Here is a 21330-nt window from a genome sequence, read left to right on the forward strand (position 1 = left end):
ATTCATTTGCTACATATATAGTCCACCTTTCCTCCAAGGATCTCAAAGCATCATGTATACTTTCTCCCTGTTGTCCTCACAACAACTCTGTGAGGTAGGTTAAGCTGAGACAGGGACTGCCTCAAGGTCACCAAATGATCTTCATGGGTAAATGGGGGGTAGTAACGAATCAGAGAACCACAGAGCTCAGTCCTGGGCCCAGTGCTCTTCACCGTTTGTATTAATGACTTGGATGAGGTGCAGGGAATGCTTATCAAATCTGCAGATGATACAAAATTGAGACGAATAGCTAATACCCTGGAGGACAGAAACAAAATTCAAAGTGATTGTGATAGGCTGGAGCATTGGGCTGAAAACAACAGAATGAAATTTAACAGGGATAAGTGTAAAGTTCTACATCTAGGAAAAAGAAACCAAGTCACAGTTACAAGATGGGGGATACTTGGGCTCAGTAATACTAAAAGAGAGAAGGAATTTAGAATTATTGTTGATCACAAGCCACAAGTGTGATGTGGCTGCAAAAAAGGCAAATGCTATTTTAGGCTACATTAACAGAAGTATAGTTTCCAAATTCAGTGAAGTACTAGTTTTCCTCTATTCGGCACTGGTTAGGCCTCATCTTGACTACTGTGTCTAGTTCTGGACACCTCACTTTAAGAAGGATGCAGACAAATTGGAACAGGTTCAGAGGAGAGCAACATGGATGATCAGGGGACTGGAAATAAAGCACTATGAGGAGAGATTGAAATAAATGGGCATGTTTAGCCAGAGCTTGGATAAGTTACTTTTTTGAACCACAACTCCCATCAGCCCAATCCAGCGGCCATGCTGGCTGGGGCTGATGGGAGTTGTAGTTTTAAAAAATAACTTTGTCCAAGCTCTGCGTTTAGCCTTGAGAAGGGAAAACTGAGGGGAGATATGATAGCACTGTCCAAGTACTTGAAAGTCTGTAACACAGAGGAGGGGCCAGGAGCTCTTCTCAATCATTCCAGGGATAAGGACATGAAATAATGGGCTCAACTTACAGAAAGGCAGATTCTGATTTAACTTCAGGAAAAACTTCCTAACTGTTAGAGTGGTACAACAATGGTACCAATTACTAGGGAGGTGGTGGGCACTCCAACACTGGAGGCCTTCAAGAGGCAGGTGGACAGCCACCTGTCAGGTATGCTTTAAGTTGGTTTCCTGCATTGAGTAGGGGGTTGGACTCGATGGCCTTATAGGTACCTTCCAACTCCACTATTCTATGAAGATTTAAATCTTGGTCACCCTGTTCTACCTGACATTCTAGCCATCACAAACATATAGACATTCTAGCCATCACAAACAGATATAGACAAGCACATATAATAATCACAGTGCACAAGACTAGATACCTCAAAGACAGTGACTGCAATAAAAACAGTCCTCATGAAGATTACACTTTTGCCAGCATTTTTACAATAGCTAAAGCAAATTAGGGGATGGGGAATGTTCATATTCCAGTAGAATTTCTCAACATTTTCAGTATGTCCTATTTAAAAGCAAATGGTTATTAATCCAGCAATTTAAGCATTTTCAACTGTTGTGGAACAACCATACAATATACCTTGTTAAGTATTTCTAGGACTGAATCTCATTAAGGTTCTATGAAAGCCAAACTCATGGCTGGTAACTCCTGCAGAAAAGATATGGAACTGTATTCCTCCTTGTATACATATTTCAGTTGCACACAATTGATTCAAAAGGTAAAGCAAGATACACATTTCACAGGAAATGTGCCTGCCATGGCAGCATGTAATTTTTTTAAAAGTTCTATGCAAAATGACTGGTCACTGACAGATCTGACAGGACCTGTTACACAGCTGTTTTTAGAAATGGCTTGCTTCATTCAACACCAACCTGTCAAAGGTTAACAGGAATTTCCAGCTTTCTATGGAGTGCTTGTTCTTCCCACACAAGCCACCCCTGCATTCCCAAGGTTCTAAAATACACAGTGTAGCAGCTGTTTGCTTTAGAAATACAGTCTAAAAACAGTGCTTTCTATAAATAAGACCACTGCTAATATTAGTCATTGTATCTTCACAAAAACCTGGGAAGGTTTATCTTTCAGCAGCTGCTTTACACTGACTGCTAGGTACTGTAATTTAAACAGTTGATTTCATACCAAAAAAGTGAAGAATTAAGCTTTTAAAGCACCCCCCATAACAATTATGAAATGGATAAACAGATTTCTTAGTGGGCTGAAATCAAGGCAAACTTTGTAATGACAAGATTTATCCTTGATTGCAACTGCTGAGCTATTCAGGCTTTGGCACAAGCATTCTTTAGCCTCAGGAACCAATCCTTCAAATAACAAACAGGTGTACTAATTTTGTCATGTAACATTGAGCTATTGGTCAACATTCACAAAATGTTCAAGGTGGCATACGTGGTTCTTCCCCCAACCCCTTTTATCCCAACTGTGGGCTGGCTGAGTAGAAAGAGAAGAGTTATTGTCACCCTGCCCTGCGACACTAATCTGTAGCAGCAGGGTCTTCAGTCTACTCCTGCCACTATCCATTACTCACAGCTGCAGGTGAGAACAGAATCAGGGTGGCAGGTGTTGTCAATCCACACTACAACGGCTGCCGCTACTGCTGCATGGAACATTAATACAGTCGTCCAGAATACATGGGCCAGGTTTCCAATTCTAGCTACACATAGAGACTTCTATACGGCTGTCACATTCCAGCAGGAGTTTGTCTATTAACAAAGAATAGTGGCACTGGATTCCTTCCTGACTATGAAAGATTCAGGAGTCTGAAATACAGATGGCACAGCTTTGGTAGGAGAGAATTTGCTGTTTGGCATGGTTCCATGCATCCTTTGACCCAGCTTTGCAAGTAGTACCATAGAAACCTATGGAACTTCTATCTCTTTTCTTGAAGAAAGAAAAGAGACAACTTATTGAACTCACCTAAAGCTCATAATTTTATTTGCAAGATTAAAACCTTACATTATTTCATTACAATATTACCGTAAAAATGACTTCCTGCACCTGTTACCAACTAATACATGTTTCACTGCCTCAAGCATCACTATATTTGTTTTGGCTAAGGAAGCTATAGCATGCCCGATAATATGAAAGTGATGGCCAAGAGATGTCTTAAACAGAATATAAAACAAGACATATAGCTAGAAAAGAGAAGTTGACCTAGATAACCTTTGTTGAGCTTATACTTCTTTTACAAACTGTACACATCTTATTTATAGAATCACAGTTTCATTACTAAGGTATGCCTGAAGGCAGATGGAGTACCCTATATATTTTGGGGACCCAGGTTAAAATCTAAAAATGTTGTATGAAGATAAAACCTTGGTTTGACAATCACTTTGGCTTGCAGACAAAAAAATACCCCAATTCTAAATAAAACTCATTAAATGAAACTCCTAGCAGAGGAACCCAAGGCAGAATGGTCAAAGCTGAGACACCAGACTAAGATGCATTCAGACTCAGAGGAAGGCAATGGTAAACCTCCTCTGAATACCTCTTACCATGAAAACCCTATGAACAGAGTATCCAAAATGCAACACAAGATAGTGCTGGAAGATGAAACCCCCAGGTCAGAAGGCACTCACCAAGCTACTGGGGAAGAACAAAGGACAAGTACGAGTAGCACTGTGACTAATGATGAAGCTGGGTCAAAGCCGAAAGGAAGCCCAGAGGCTGATGTGCACCGATGCGAAAGGAAAGTCCGGAGTTGTACGACGTACACAATAGGAACATTGAATATGAGAAGTGTGAACCAGGCAAAGTTAGAAATTGTCAAGCAAGAAATGGAATGCATCAACATTACAATACTTGGCGTAAGTGAATTAAAATGGATGGGAATGGGACACTTTCAATCAGGAAACTACAAAATATTTTATGCTTGTTTGTTTGTTTAAATTTTATTGCTTTTAGCCAATGGCCATCGCAAATACAAATACAGATGAGGTACACAAAGTGATAAAAAGAACGTTAAAAATCCGGGTTAGTGGCCAACAAATTAGGTATGGCAATTGTCATTTGAATATTGAAAATGGGCAGCGCGTAATTTCTTCGCTGCCAGGGCATACTTGGCGACTAAAGTGGTCACATGATTGCAATTATCGATTAAAAGCTCCACCACTAGCTCCTGGGGACATTTGGCAGAGGTGGAATTAATAAATTGTGCCAGAAATTTCTGTCTGGGACCATCGTATAGTGGGCAGTGTAACAAGTAATGGATAATATCTTCGACAGTGTTACACCCTGCAATGCATTTCCGCTCTTCAGTAGGAATACCTTGATACCTCCCTGCTAAATAGGCAGAGGGCATCAGTTGGAATCTCAGTTCGGAAAATGCTCTGCGAAGAGAGGGATGTGTAAGAAGGTCCAAGTACCCTGATCTAGCATGATTTAGTTTAATTTGAGGGTACCAGATGGAAAAGGGGGCTAGTACGATAGATGCCTGATCTTGGCCTATTGCGCAGTCAAAGACCCGACTCCTATGGGCTTGTGGGCTAAAGTTTGAGAGCTTGCCCAATGAGATGTTGTATTGGGCCAACAATTCCTGGCTAGTACAGATCCATCCACTCTTGGGCGACTGCTCGAGCCAACAGAGTTTGGCGAGAGAGTTGTCAGGCATATGAATTATTCTGCGCCAGTATCTAAAAAAGGCTAAATTTATTCTAGCCGCGAGGGGAGGTAGACCAAGTTCTGCTCTAAGATGAGCTGCAGGGGTTCCCGAGGGAAGCCCTAAAACCTGTCTCATGAACTTGTTTTGTATGGGTTCTAACTCTTGCTTAGCAGATGCTTCCCAGAGTTCAGCCCCATAGAGTATGGAAGCCACTGCCTTGGCAACAAAAACCTTAAGCAATGGGGGAACCAATTGTCCGCCTCTGCCATAAAAGAACCTTTTAAGTTGAAGTAGTGTTCTGGTGGCGGTAAGTTTAGTAGCCCTAGCGTGAGGTTTCCACGAGAGGTTTTCACTAAGGCAAATACCCAGGTACTTGAATGAACAAACCTGCTCCAGCAAATGACCGGCAATTGACCAGCTAGATGGTTTTCTCTTGTTACCAAAACTCACGATCTTGGTTTTGCTGTAATTAATAGTCAAGTGGTGCTCCTTACAATAGATGTTCAACTGAGTGAGCATCCTTTTTAGGCCAATCTTATTTAATGAGAGCAAAGCCAAGTCGTCGGCGTAAAGCAGAAGGGGAATTTTATGGCATCCGATTGAGTGGGGGAAAAAAGACGGGGAGGCCATTGAGGAAATAATATCGTTTATAAAAAAAATTAAATAAAAAGGGCGCCAAAATGCAACCCTGTTTCACCACTTTTTCTACCTTGACCTCCCTGGTAAGCAGGCCCTGGGGACCCAAGCGCACTTGTAGTGTGTTCGCCTGATGAAGGGCACGGATAAGATGCAGCAATCTCTTATCGATATTAGTCTGATCTAATTTTTGCCAAAGTAAGTCCCTGTCTATGAGGTCAAAAGCAGCAGTAAAATCTACAAAGGCCACGTACAAAAGTTTGTTTGGGCCTTTCGTGGTCTTTTCTATAAGATGTTGGAGTACAAATACCTGGTCAATGGTACTCCTGCCTTTTCTGAACCCTGGTTGCTCCTCATAAAGGATGGTACATCTAGACTCCCAAGTAAGGAGTTTATTTAAAAGGTACCTTCCATATAGTTTAGAGGTAATGTCTAAAAGGCTGATTGGCCTGTAATTTCGCGGGTCCGTGGGATCACCCCTCTTGAAGATGGGGACACTATGCTGGATCGCCAACCTAAAGGAATTTCTCTGGTGGCGTTGATGTATGAGAAAAGGGAAGCCAGCACTGGGGCCCACCAGTTTGGGTTAGAAAGAAATACCTCAGGGGGAATTATGTCCTCTCCTGGGGCTTTCCCAGAATTAAGTTGGGAAATTAAATCAAAAATTTCTGATGTGGACACCAGAGGCCACAATGGGAAGGTGGAAATGCTAGAAAAATGGGAAACCCATGTTTCAGGGGAGATTGATGGATCCACTCGAAGGGTAACACTTGTTCCATTTTGAATTAATTCCCAAAATTTAGACATGTTACCTACTCTCAAGGCCGTATTCAGAGCGTTCCAACTAGCCTCGCAGAAGGACCTTTTTTTCTGTCTAATTATGGTTTTATATTCTCTATGGCTTTTTTGAAAAAGCCGTATGGCCTCCTCTGAGCCCTTGTGGGAGAGCATTCTACTTAATTGATTCAATTCCTTTTTCTTGGCCCTACAGTCCTTATCAAACCAAGACCGGGGATGATTCGAGCCTCTGCTCACTAGAGACGATGTAACCTGCGGTCTAATTTCTCTGATAACGTCCTGATAAGTCCTCAGGATAAAATCTGGGTGGTTGACAGTCTGGGATTTAAGAGAGAGGTGTTTATTTGAATCCAGAATCCGGCCTATCTTAGAGTCAATTTCTAGAGACCATTTAAGGCGTCTTGTCCCTTGAAGGTGGCCCTGCGTCTGTACGTCAGACATAACGATAGGACTTGAGTCTTGATGTCGTAGTTGGAGGCTTAGAGGAAGATGATCGCTTTCTACTCTATTCTCAATAGACATGCTCGATAAGGGGAACGAGGGCAACAGACCCAATGAAGTAATCGATGACACTTGCGCCTTTCTCCGAGACATACGTAAAGTGACCCCTAAAACGGTCCAAGTAAGACCCATTCAAACAGACTAGATGGAATTTGAAGATTAACTTGGAAAGGGCGTGCCCATACCTGTTAATTTTCTGGTCCTGGGAGAGGCGAGGGAGGCTGGTAAGGTCATAGTGCTCAAGACATAAATCATTCTCCATTGGGAGACCAGCCCCCATCCTGGCATTAAAGTCTCCGCACATAACGAAAAGATGGGCAGGATAGTCAGTTAGGAGCTTTTCGACAAAGGTCTCTAACTTGGGCCAGGGCCCCAACTCAACCTTGGGGGAGTAAGGCGGGATATACATGTTGACGCAAATCAGGGGGTTCACCCTGGGTCCCTGGATGGTAAATGCTTGACATGTATGTGGCAAGGGGTACGAACCATCGAAACCTGGACATCCAGACTCAAAGAAATTAAAACGGCTAGACCCCCCACTACCGTGACCATGGTAGGTGGCTTTTACTGCCGGTCGATCCCAAACCCTAAAGCCCTGCAACCAAAGGGAGTTAGGTTCCTGATGCCAGGTTTCCTGTAAACAAATAATATTAAAGGACTGTAAATAGGAAATATAGTCCAGGTTGGCAAACCTGCGATATTCCAGGAAAGCAATTTTACGAGGTTAGATGCATTCTCATCGGCACCCAAGTCAATCTTCCTTGGTGTAGACTGAATGAATTATGCAGGAAATGAGAAATTAAGAAGAAATGGGGCTGCTTTAATAGTGAGATGTGATGTAGCAAAAGCAATTAGGAGCTATAATGCAAGGTCTGAGCGAGTGATATCAATGAGATTTTATTTATTTATTTATTATTTTATTTATATCTCGCCTTTCCTCCCAGCAAGAGCCCAGGGCAGCATAATGGGAAACCTATTAACATAACCATCATCCAACTCTATGTTCCAACAGCAAACACAGAAGAGGATCTGCAGAGATTTTACACAGAAATACAGGGGGAAATTGATCACACACCAAAACAAGATGTTCTGATAATCATGAGGGACTGGAATGCTAAAGTAGGGAACAGAGAAGAACTAGGAATTGTAGGGAAATGGGGCTTAGGAGACAGAAATGAAGCAGGAGAAAGACCTATTGAATTCTGTGATGCCAATAATTTGTTTCTTGCAAACACATTTTTTGGGAAACCAAAGACGACTGTACACGTGGACTTCACCAGATGGTCAATATAGGAATCAAATTGATTATATAATTGGCAACAGAAGATGGAGAAATCCCATACTTTCAGCAAAAACAAGACCAGGAGCAGACTGACGTACAGATCATGAACTGGTCGTATTGAAAATCAAAGCAAAGCTAAAGAAGACCAACAAAGCAATCATAATGCCAACATACAATTTAAATAACATCCCAGAAGAATATAGCAATCAAATAAAGAACAGATTTGAGGCTTTAAACGTAGTTGACAGAGAACCAGAAGAACTATGGAGTGAAGTCACAGACATCATCAGGGAAGAATGCAAAAAGACAATACCTCTGTTACAAAAAGGAGTCAGGCCTGAATGGAGGCCAGACTGATAGGAACTCTATATTCCCTAAGATGCCAATAAGGAATAGAGACGAGACCAGAGTACCGCAAATGTTTGCCTTTATTGAACCTTTGCAAAGGGAGGGCCACTCTTAAGTGACTCTCCAGAATTGCTGACAGCCATCATATTTATAGGCTATAGATGCGTCACATACATATCATTAGAAATGCATAGCTAATCAGAAATACATCATTGTTTGATTTCTCAGTATCTGTCTATTCTGGTCCACTTCTCTGTTCTCCCTCCAAACTTCCTCTATCCTTGACCTTTGGTCTGGTAAGCTGGGAACAACATTTTTAATTGCAAATGAAGCTGATAAGCAGAAAAACTCCCGTACTTTTTCATAAGGGAGGCAAGCATATGTTTCATTTAACATTATTTGATTTTATTCCACTATAACATTTTAATTTTAACTCATTACAACATTTGCCCCTCAGATACTTTCTTAATTTCTAAAATAAGAAAGTATCTTCTTAATTGTCAATGGTGGCATAAATGTTTCCTTCTCCAGTAATAACTGACTGGGGAGCATAAACAGTGTGGTTCCATACCTCTTCATGAGATGGTGCCATTTCAGTATAATCTCCCTGTATTTCATGCAAGGCTAGTTGCTGATACATCATTAGTTGGGCCTTTCTTTTCAAGACCCGAATAAGCATGCCAGATACACAGGATATGATACATGGTAAGCACATAAGAATAAGGAATATAATGCAGCCAATAACAAAGACATGCTTCAGCCAGGTCCAGTTTGGCAGCCAGCTGGTAAGCCAATCCCAGCTTAGGCCCTTCCATTGCTGGTCACCCACATACGCCGTTATTTCTGCATGGTCTACCAATTGATTAATTACCTGTGATTCATCTCCAATTTCAACACAACACTCACCGCTCGTGTTTAAGGTGGCGCAGAGCCCACCTGAGCTAGCAAGGAGCAGGTCGAGGCCCTGCTGGTGGATAATCAACCTTTTACGTATTTGCTCAGTTTCTTGTGTTAAGGTGCGTATTGCTTCACCGGTGGCATTAGTAACCACTTCAACTACAGCTTGTAACCTTAACAGGCCATTTGTCATAGACCTAGCTCCAACAATTCCAATAGAGCTCCACGTCAATAGTTTGTACCCATCAATCAAGTCTTGGGGGGTCCAGACTTTACTTCCCCAATTATGATTTCCAGCATGTAAAGCATGCCTTTTGTCTCTGGTATTAGTGTATAAGGGCCTGAAAATGTGTTGCCCTTTGGGTTTAACGTTGATATTAGGTATTAAGTACGCCACGTAACAGCTTCCTCTCCAATCAGGGGGCAAGCATGTATACGCAGTGGTTCCACAAACAAACCAATGATGTCTAAGTGCACATTTACCCAAGGGCCATATCTGTGAATGATGGGCTTGCATAGTTCCATTCAAATGAGATTGAAAACCATGCTGTGGGGCAAAGTACCAGCTCATGAATAATGGCTCAGTATATATAGGGCCACTAGCATTGCATCTAGTTACTCCTGGGGCTGTAGGGGCGCAGGTTTCTATCCCCTTTCCCATCCGAGCTCTGGCATACCAAGAGTCAGAGGCTATATACACCTCAGACCAAGCTTGGGGTTGATCCCCTTTGTACCACCTAAGCATAGTGGTTTGGTCTGGTATGTTGGTAGTCCAGCCATTAGCACGACATAAGGTTAACCCATACCATTGCCAATAGTCATTAAACCCTGTGTGGCCACAATGACAAGGGGGGTTTCTCTGAAACGTGTACCTCATGCCTTGTGGTGTGCAATTGCATCTGGTCTTATTGATGTGGGTACTATTATAGTGCAAATTAAGGCAAGGGATTCCCCCTGGCCACTTTTGCCATGGGCCTCTCTTATGTGTGTAAAAACAAGGAGAATGCCCCAGCAGGGGCCCTGTCCCATCGTAGTTTTCCCAACACCACAAGCCTTTCCTTCTTTTGACCTGCACCTGGTCCCCTCGTGGCCAAGTCTGGTTGTGTGCTGGACGGTCCACAGCCAACTCCAGTATATTAAGCGGGAGAGGATATGGTGGAATTTGGCCATGCTGCACCTGCAAGGGGGAGCACACCCAACAGCTAGTGAGCTTGAACTGGCTAACCACCTCCTGTACCAGCTTTAGGAAGGTGTTAGTTTGTGTTAAAGACCCATTTCCGGTCAAGGGACGCGCCCATGCCGGAAGTAAAATGCAAGATAAAGCAACATAATAAAAAGCATACATGCTATAATAATGGCAATGCATATGTAGTATGGATTAACTATATTCTGAGCAGCAGGATCAATAGCTAAGTTTGGGGCGTTCTGCGGAGACGTAACTTCAGGCCCAGACCCGGAGCTGTCTGCGAAAGCCACTTTTCTTCAGGGGTCTTCTTCCGCCCCTCACCTGTTGGGGAATCCTTGGCTATTCCCGTCTCTGGTTCCTGCACCTCGATAGGTGCGGCTGCTTTCTTGACTCTGGTATGGTGGATCCACTTGGCCTTGCCGTCAATCTTTAGCGCTGCGTCCGTGGTCAACAGCACCTGGACCGGTTGGCTCCACTCGGGTTGGAGCGTTTCCTTCTTCCACGTCCTGATCCGGACCCAATCTCCTGGTTTGAAGGGATGAATGGCGGCGTCCAATGGCAATCTCTGGAACTCTTGAGAATATCTGTAGAGTTTAGAAAGAACAGACTGCAGGGCAATAACATATTCTTTGATTACAGCATCTCCCACTATTTGGTTTATTTCAAGAGGCTGGGTCTTGAGAGCCGCCAGTACTGGCGGTCTCCTCCTTCTTGAAGTTCATGATTGCATCAAACACCTTGAAGATGGGGTCCAAGATCAGCTGGCAGAAGGTCCTCGGCAGCTTCTTCCCATCTGGGCTGGTGACAGACTTGCTGAATTTTCCAGTGGCTGGGTCAAAGTATCTGTCTCCCCACAGCTTCTTCATCATGTCCTCTACTTTCTTGGCACGCTCAGCCGCGCTCAGCTGCCCTTCGCCCTTGGCGGCGAACTTTGCCACGTACATCTCGGCAAACTGCTTCAGAGTGAAAGCCCAGCCATGCAAGCCAGAACCAAAGCCAACAGTGCCCAGAACTGGATCGATCATGATGTTGTCCATGGGGCCGCTCTCGCCTTCCCCATAGGTGGAGATGATGACGTTGACGTTCTCCACGATGCGCTGGAAGGTCTGGTACAATTCCTCTGGCTGAAGCTGCAGTTCCAGCAGAGCCCGGTCCATTTTGTTCATCATCAGGACGGGCTTGATCCTCTCGGCAATGGCCTGGCGCAGGACAGTCTCCATTTGGACACACACCCCGGAAACACAATCCACAACCACCAAGGCACCGTCGGTGACACGCAGGGCAGCGGTGACCTCCGAGGAGAAATCCACGTGGCCGGGGGAGTCGATCAAATTGATCAGGAAGCCACAGCCATCTTTGCTTGATAAACGCCAAGTCGTTCTCCGAAAGCTCGTAGAAGAGGGAAATTGCCGTAGACTTGATGGTGATGCACCTCTCCTGTTCATCTTTCCTTGTGTCAGTGAAGCGGGTTTCACCAGCACGGGCAGAGGCGATAATCCCAGCTTTGCAAACCAGCGAGTCTGTCAAGGTAGATTTCCCGTGGTCCACGTGAGCGATCACGGACATGTTCCGGATGTTGGCCTTCTTGTCCATGATGGCCCGGATCTGGTCTACGGTGAAGTTCACCATGTTGGCGGATGGCGGCGGATTCTGCGGGGACGGGTGAAAGGGAAGAAGGGGGAAAAAAGGCCGGCAACAATGGCGGCGGCTCCGGCTGCCCTGTCTCGTTGGCAGGGGCCGAGCGGGCGGAAGAGCGTAACTAAAAGTCTCTGGTTGTCAGCCGCAGCTGGATCAAGGGGGGTGTATTTCCGCATGGTGTCCTGCAGTCGCACAAGAAAGGAAGAAGGGTCTTCCTCTTTGCCTTGTCTAACCTCATACAATTTGGGCATGTTGGTGGGCTTAGGTATGGCGTTCCGCAGCCCATGAAGAATGAGGCGGCGATAATTTTCAAGTTCAGTACTGCCACCAGGTGAAGCATCCCAACCCAAGTCTCTTTCTGGCATTATGAGAGCCATGGGTGGCGCGCCTGCTCCCGCTGCTGCTCTCTCTGTCTCAGCAAGCCTACGGGCCTGTCCCATAACCAAACTCTTTTCCTCAGAAGTTAGTAAAATGTTCATTAGGGTTTGGATATCTGCCCAGCTGGGATGGTGGCTAACAAATATAGATTGCCACAGATCGTATGCTTTCCCAGGGTCTTCTCTCAAGGGGGGTGTTTGGTTTTTCCAATTGAACAAGTCAGAGGTTGTGAACGGGACATAGACGTAGGCTATACCTCCTTGTCCATCAAGGACTTCGCGCATAGGGGCTTGAAGATAGCTATTGCCGCTCCTATGTTCTCTGTGATCCTCTCTCTGGCCAGTAACGTCTTGTGCCACCTTTTCTAGAATCTGGATTCTCTTCTGTCTATGGGCCTTTTCCTCAGGGGTGTTAGCTGGACTGTTGCGGATTTCATGGGCATATTTATGGAGAAAGGTTGGGCTTTGTCCCGTTAGGCACAGGGAGCATTCTGGATTTGTATTGAAGGGGAGCGTATTCGGGGCGGCTGGACTTGAAATGCTTGCTTCCTGTGAGAGTAGCAAGGTTCTGCAAGTCTCTGGTGGCTGTGGAGGATCTGGTAGGGTTTTTATGGGAGCTTGAGGCAAAAAGGGATTGTTGGGTCGCTGTGGAGATGTTTCCACATGGCTTTGATGTATTGGTCCTGATAAGCCTGACAACGTGCTAAAAGGCCTATCCAGGTTTATAAGCTGTGGAGGTGGGCTAGTGGGCCCTGATCTGTCCTCACCCGGCGGTTGTCTATACGGTGGTGGTTGTCTGTATAGTGGGGCACTGGGTGAAGACTCATCTTCTGTTTGTGGCAGCACTGGTTGGGCTGGCTTGGAGATGGGGCCTCTTTGCATCATGATTCTCATTACAATTGGGGAGGGTGGATCTCGGTCTAGCTCTTGCCACATCAAGGCATACTGGATGGAATCATGCTGCTTCTGATCTGTGAGCTCTTTCAGAACTTTAACTATTGCTTGGTAGTTAAAGGTGCCCTCTGGGGGCCACCCCGTCCCCAAAGTGGGCCACAATTTTTGACAGTAAAATATTAACTTGTCTCTTTCTAGTGGATATTGAGTTTCTGCCTGTATGATATCGAACCTGTTGAGGACAAGCTGTAGTGGGGTGTCCTGTTGTCGACTCTTCCCTAGCCTCTTGTTCCTGGCCTTGGAACCTGCTCCTCCCATCCCGGGGGCTCTAAAGAGGTCTGTTTAGGGCACAACAACAGTCACGGCTTTCGCTTCGTTCGTTTCCCGGCCTTTTCCCTCGCGGGAGAAAGGAAACGCGGTACTAGAACTCCACTCTCGCTTCGAGGTAATTACCACTGTGGATACGCCTCGTCTCAGTCACACCCACACACTCAGCACTCCCCTCCAAGGTTTGATTTATCCTCACCTGTCTTCTGGTGCTCTGCTTGATCCGCTTGCGCTGGCAATCAGAAGGTTCTGGTCTCGATTTGCTGGAGGTCCGCTGACGATACTCTGCTGCCTCGGCCGGCCTGGCGCAGGCCCGGATGCAGGCCAAACAACTTGGGCCTGGAGCGCTCTCATCCAACTGTCTGCAGCCCCGTACGAGACAGCAGAGGTCGTCTGAGGCGGATACTCCTGGCTGGGCTACGCCAGTTTTTGTTACAAAAAGGAGTCAGGCCTGAATGGAGGCCAGACTGATAGGAACTCTATATTCCCTAAGATGCCAATAAGGAATAGAGACGAGACCAGAGTACCGCAAATGTTTGCCTTTATTGAACCTTTGCAAAGGGAGGGCCACTCTTAAGTGACTCTCCAGAATTGCTGACAGCCATCATATTTATAGGCTATAGATGCGTCACATACATATCATTAGAAATGCATAGCTAATCAGAAATACATCATTGTTTGATTTCTCAGTATCTGTCTATTCTGGTCCACTTCTCTGTTCTCCCTCCAAACTTCCTCTATCCTTGACCTTTGGTCTGGTAAGCTGGGAACAACATTTTTAATTGCAAATGAAGCTGATAAGCAGAAAAACTCCCGTACTTTTTCATAAGGGAGGCAAGCATATGTTTCATTTAACATTATTTGATTTTATTCCACTATAACATTTTAATTTTAACTCATTACAACACCTCTAATTAAAAAGAGAGAAAGAACCTCAATGGATGACTGAAGAAACTCTTAAAATGGTTAAAGACAGAAGGAGACAGAAACACAGTTAGAACCCTAAATGCAACGATACAGTGATTAGTATGTAGGGACAAGAGAACTGTTACAATAGTTATTGTCTAGAAATAGAAAAGAACAAAAAGGGTAGAACAAGAGCCCTATTCCAAAAGATTAGAGAAATTAAAGGGAAATTTAAACCAAGAGTAGGGATGCTGAATAATCAACAGGGGAACACACTGACTAACCGATATGAAATAAAAGGAAGATGGAAGCAATACACTGAAGAACTCTATAAAAGAGATGCAAGGATGACAGATTCATTCATGGAGGAAGCATATGATGAAGAACCAGAAATTTTAGAATGTGAGGTGAAAGCTGCTCTTAAAATACTTGGAAGAAACAAATCACTAGGAACAGATGGCATACCAATAGAGTTTCTACAAGTTACTGAGACTGAATCTGTCCAAATTTTGACAAAAATGTCTAAAGAAATATGGAAAACTAAACAATGGCCCACAGACTGGAAGCATTCAATATAATCCCAATTCCAAAGTAAGGGGATCCCAGGGAATGCAGTAATTATCAAACTATTGCCTTAATATCCCATGCAAGTAAAGAAATGCTCAGGATTCTACAACAAAGGCTCTTGCCATATATGGAGCGAGAAATGCCAGACGTCCAAGCTGGATTTAGAAAGGGAAGAGGCACCAGAGATCATATCGCAAACATACGTTGGATAATGGAACGGACCAAGGAATTTCAGAGGGGAAAGAAATCACCCTCTGCTTCATAGATTACAGAAAAGCCCTTGATTGGGTAGATCATGAAAAACTATGGAATGCTTTAAAAGAAATGGGGGTGCCACAGCATCTGATTGTCATGATGCGCAACCTATACTCTGGACAAGAGGCTACTGCAAGGACAGAATATGGAGAAACTGATTGGTTTCCAATTGGAAAGGGTGTGAGACGGGTGTATTTTATCATCCTATTTGTTTAATCTATATGCAGAACATATCACATGGACAGTGGGATTGGACCAAGATGAAGGAGGTGTGAAAATTGGAGGGAGAAATATCAATAATTTAAGATATGCAGACGATACCATACCAGAAACCAGTAATGATTTGAAACAAATGGTGTTGAAAGTTAAAGAGGAAAGCACAAAAGCAGGACTACAGCTGAACATCAAAAAGACGAAAGTAATAACAGAAGATTTATGTAACTTTAAAGTTGACAATGAGGACATTGAACTTGTCAAGAATTATCTATACCTTGGCACAGTCATTAACCAAAATGGAGATAATAGTCAAGAAATTAGTAGACGGCTAGGACTGGGGAGGGCAGCTATGCGAGAACTAGAAAAGATTCTCAAATGCAAAGATGTATTACTGAACACTAAAGTCAAGATCATTCAGACCGTGGCATTCCCGATCTCTATGTATGGATGTGGAAGTTGGACAGTGAAAAAAGCGGTTAAGAGAAAAGTAAATTCCTTTGAAATGTGGTGTTGGGAAAGAGCTTTGTGCATACCATGAAAAAGACAAATAATTGGGTGTTAGAACAAATTAAACCTGAACTATCACTAGAAGCTCAAATAGTGAAACTGAGGTTATTATACTTTGGACACATAATGAGAAGACATGATTCACTAGAAAAGACAATAATCCTGGGAAAAAACAGAAGGGAGTAGAAAAAGGGGAAGGGCAAACAAGAGGTGGATTGATTCCATAAAGGAAGCCACAGACTTGAACTTACAAGATCTGAACAGGGTGGTTTATAGCAGATGCTCTTGGAGGTCACAGGTTCACAGGGTCGTCATAAAGTCGAAATTGACTTGAAGGCACATGACAACAATAACAAAAAATCAATGCCACATTTGTGAAAAAGGAAGACATGCATTCCCGGAGATTCCAGGAGCTGAGAAAGGTCCGGTTCGGAATAAACCTCCCCCCTGGGATAAAAACCAAAGAAATGATGAAATTTTAAAAGGGGTAGGCCTAGAAGTAGGCATTGTGAGAGCAGGGGCACAGGATATAAATTCAGAAGAGCAAAATTACCACAGGCCTAACCACAAGTGCCAAAGACACTTGAAGAGAGACACTGCTTACAAGTGCCTGTACGCTAATGCTAGGAGCCTGCGAACCAAGATGGGAGAACTGGAGTGCTTGGTCTTAGATATAGTGAGCATAACCGAGACCTGGTGGAATGGAGAAAACCAGTGGGATACGGTTATCCCTGGATATAAACTATATCGGAAGGACAGGGAAGGACGTATTGGTGGCGGAGTCGCTCTATACGTGAAAGAAGGCATTGAATCCAGCAAGCTCGAAACCCCAAAAGAGGCAGACTCCTCCACAGAATCGTTGTGGGTGGTGATACCATGCCCCAGGAGGGACTTAATACTGGGAACGATCTATCGTCCCCCTGATCAAAATGCTCAGGGAGACCTGGAGATGAGATATGAAATTGAGGAAGCATCCAAACTAGGAAATGTGGTAGTAATGGGTGACTTCAACTACCCGGACATAGACTGGCTGCATATGTGTTCCAGTCATGACAAAGAAGCAAAATTTCTAGATATTCTAAATGACTATTCCCTAGACCAGTTGGTCATGGAACCGACCAGAGGGATGGCAACCCTGGACTTAATCCTTAGTGGGGACCGGGACCTGGTGCAAGATGTAAGTGTTGTTGAACCGATTGGGAGCAGTGACCACAGTGCTATTAAATTAAACATACATGTAACTGGCCAATTGCCAAGAAAATCCAACACGGTCACATTTGACTTCAAAAGAGGAAACTTCACAAAAATGAGGGGATTGGTAAAAAGAAAGCTGAAAAACAAAATCCAGAGGGTCACATCACTCGAAAATGCTTGGAAGTTGTTTAAAAACACTATATTAGAAGCTCAACTGGAGTGCATACCGCAGACCAGAAAAGGTACCGCCAGGGCCAAGAAGATGCCAGCATGGTTAACGAGCAAAGTCAAGGAAGCTCTTAGAGGCAAAAAGTCTTCCTTCAAAAAATGGAAGTCTTGTCCGAATGAAGAAAATAAAAAAGAACACAAACTCTGGCAAAAGAAATGCAAGAAGACAATAAGGGATGCTAAAAAAGAATTTGAGGAGCACATTGCTAAGAACATAAAAACCAACAACAAAAAATTCTATAAATACATTCAAAGCAGGAGACCATCTAGGGAGACAATTGGACCCTTGGATGATAAGGGAGTCAAAGGTGTACTAAAGAACGATAAGGAGATTGCAGAGAAGCTAAATGAATTCTTTGCATCTGTCTTCACAGTGGAAGATATAGGGCAGATCCCTGAACCTGAACTAACATTTGCAGGAAGGGATTCTGAGGAACTGAGACAAATAGTGGTAACGAGAGAGGAACTTCTAAGCTTAATGGACAATATAAAAACTGACAAATCACCGGGCCCGGATGGCATCCACCCGAGAGTTCTCAAAGAACTCAAAGGTGAAATTGCTGATCTGCTAACTAAAATATGTAACTTGTCCCTTGGGTCCTCCTCCGTGCCTGAGGACTGGAAAGTGGCAAATGTAACGCCAATCTTCAAAAAGGGATCCAGAGGGGATCCCGGAAATTACAGGCCAGTTAGCTTAACTTCTGTCCCTGGAAAACTGGTAGAAAGTATTATTAAAGTTAGATTAACTAAGCACATAGAAGAACAAGCCTTGCTGAAGCAGAGCCAGCATGGCTTCTGCAAGGGAAAGTCCTGTCTCAGTAACCTATTAGAATTCTTTGAGAGTGTCAACAAGCATATAGATAGAGGTGATCCAGTGGACATAGTGTACTTAGACTTTCAAAAAGCGTTTGACAAGGTACCTCACCAAAGGCTTCTGAGGAAGCTTAGCAGTCATGGAATAAGAGGAGAGGTCCTCTTGTGGATAAGAAATTGGTTAAGAAGCAGAAAGCAGAGAGTAGGAATAAACGGACAGTTCTCCCAATGGAGGGCTGTAGAAAGTGGAGTCCCTCAAGGATCGGTATTGGGACCTGTACTTTTCAACTTGTTCATTAATGACCTAGAATTAGGAGTGAGCAGTGAAGTGGCCAAGTTTGCTGATGACACTAAATTGTTCAGGGTTGTTAAAACAAAAAGGGATTGCGAAGAGCTCCAAAAAGACCTCTCCAAACTGAGTGAATGGGCAGAAAAATGGCAAATGCAATTCAATATAAACAAATGTAAAATTATGCATATTGGAGCAAAAAATCTTAATTTCACATATACGCTCATGGGGTCTGAACTGGCAGTGACCGACCAGGAGAGAGACCTCGGGGTTGTAGTGGACAGCACGATGAAAATGTCGACCCAGTGTGCAGCAGCTGTGAAAAAGGCAAATTCCATGCTAGCGATAATTAGGAAAGGTATTGAAAATAAAACAGCCGATATCATAATGCCGTTGTATAAATCTATGGTGTGGCCGCATTTGGAATACTGTGTACAGTTCTGGTCACCTCATCTCAAAAAGGATATTATAGAGTTGGAAAAGGTTCAGAAGAGGGCAACCAGAATGATCAAGGGGATGGAGCGACTCCCTTACGAGGAAAGGTTGCAGCATTTGGGGCTTTTTAGTTTAGAGAAAAGGCGGGTCAGAGGAGACATGATAGAAGTGTATAAAATTATGCATGGCATTGAGAAAGTGGATAGAGAAAAGTTCTTCTCCCTCTCTCATAATACTAGAACTCGGGGACATTCAAAGAAGCTGAATGTTGGAAGATTCAGGACAGACAAAAGGAAGTACTTCTTTACTCAGTGCATAGTTAAACTATGGAATTTGCTCCCACAAGATGCAGTAATGGCCACCAGCTTGGACGGCTTTAAAAGAAGATTAGACAAATTCATGGAGGACAGGGCTATCAATGGCTACTAGCCTTGATGGCTGTGCTCTGCCACCCTAGTCAGAGGCAGCATGCTTCTGAAAACCAGTTGCCGGAAGCCTCAGGAGGGGAGAGTGTTCTTGCACTCGGGTCCTGCTTGCAGGCTTCCCCCAGGCACCTGGTTGGCCACTGTGAGAACAGGATGCTGGACTAGATGGGACACTGGCCTGATCCAGCAGGCTCTTCTTATGTTCTTATGTTCCCTGAGATTCCTGCCATAAAAATATTGGTTGCCACTTTGTATATAGCTGTTAGCATTTGATAAACCCAATATGATAGGAAGAGCCAATGGAAGAATAATTGACAGTAGAGGAATAGAATGGAATGTTGGGCGGAGTTAGAACAAGTGAGATGCAGAGAGTGGCTGTTGGAAAATGTCAACTGGCATGCAGAAGAGGCTGTTAGAGAGACAGAGAGAAAGTGGGAATGAGATGAGAGGTAATGAAAGCATGTTAGGATAGGATATCAGAACTATGAGCATTCTATATAAAATGACTACTTGTTCTGGATGTTATGTTGCTTAAGTAAATTATACAGCCACAGGAGTGGCTGTACCTATAGCCAGCATGGTTTTTTGCATTCCGCAACGTTAAATTGAAAATACCCCCCATGCCATTCCACTGCTTCTCACAAGCACATTTCAGAACAAAACCTTACAAAACTTATAGTCCTGAACTCAGAAACCTTCTAAATTTCCATGGCAATACATCAGAGAGAACTGGGAATTCAAGGTGTAAAACAACAGAAAAAAACCAGACCTCTTTTGGATTTTTTTCTGTCAGAGTTCTCATAATCTGTTGAAATTAATTAAAAATCAGCCATGTTCAAAGATTACCTGTAATCCTATTACTGACGTTGCCCCATACTTTGACCTTCATATTCGGCAGTTTAAAAGTTTAAAAAATGCCTGGCTGATTTTTAATTAATTTAAGAAATTTTGCGTTGAACTCAATGATAATGTTGGGCATGCTCAGTAAGAACTGGCTAATCAGGTAGCCACACCAACGCCAGCCATTTATTCCACTTTGCTTCCCCCAAAGAATCCTGGCAAGTGTAGTTTGTGAAGGTTACTGAGAGTTAGGAGACTGCTATTCCCCTTACAGAGCTCCAGTGGCCAGTGTGGTTTCAGTCACTCCCTCTTCTGAGGATTGTAGCTCTGTGATGGGAATAGAGCCTCTCCTAGCAACTCTCAGCACCTTTAACAATCTACACTTCCCAGGAGGCTTTCCTCCCCATGGTCAGTTTAACCTATCCTAAGCATGATTGCATGGGAGTAAATCCCACTGAACTCAGTAAGTGTTGAGCCTCCGCTTTCCCACGAGGGCCAGGGAGGGGGGAGACATGAGTTCCAGGTTCCCCAGCTGTCAGAGGGCGCGGAAGACCAAGGAATTGTTGAGTCTCAGCAAGACCTTGGGAGGGGGAGTGAGTTTGACTCCGGGCCAGTTCCCACGGATGGCGCGGCCTTGGAAGCAGAGAGCGTGCCGCCCCCCAACAGGTTGGAGGAGCCGTTGGAAGATGTTCCAGAGGGTGCGGTGACTCCCCCTTTACCAAGTGTTTCCCGGGATGCCTCGAGCGCGTCACCACCCCCTGACCTCGAACCAGTTACTAAGGAGACGGTTCTTTTGGACGAGCCGTTGGAAGCACACACCCCGTCACCCCACTCTTGACGCCGCGAGAAGCGGACAGGACAGAGGCAGGACTTGCGGAGGAGCCAGATATTACGATCTAAAACTTTCCCTACTTAAGCCTGCAGCTCTCTGGGTTAAGTTGCTGAGTCAACTTTCTTCACACATTGCAAAGCATGTCTAGAGTGCAGTTAGGGACTTCTGGTGAGCTAGCTTAGAGATTTCTATGAAGCGTACCGCTTTTGATGTATCCATTACTTTAATAAAACACGATTTGATTGCACCTGCGTCTCAGCCTCGTGAATCCTGCTCTGAACAGGACAATAAGCATGCAAATGATCAATTCATTCTCA

At 44.1% G+C, this 21330-nt stretch overlaps 1 protein-coding gene and 1 pseudogene across 1 annotated transcript in view; both read right to left on the reverse strand.

Moving 5' to 3' along the window:
• Positions 1-21330, reverse strand: part of HUNK (hormonally up-regulated Neu-associated kinase) — a 110666-nt gene that overhangs the window by 85282 nt on the left and 4054 nt on the right. The window lies entirely within an intron of this gene.
• On the reverse strand, positions 10933-12020 carry LOC133385736 (elongation factor 2-like; annotated as a pseudogene).

This window comes from Rhineura floridana, chromosome 5 (assembly GCF_030035675.1).
Source record: "Rhineura floridana isolate rRhiFlo1 chromosome 5, rRhiFlo1.hap2, whole genome shotgun sequence".
NCBI lineage: Eukaryota > Metazoa > Chordata > Lepidosauria > Squamata > Rhineuridae > Rhineura > Rhineura floridana.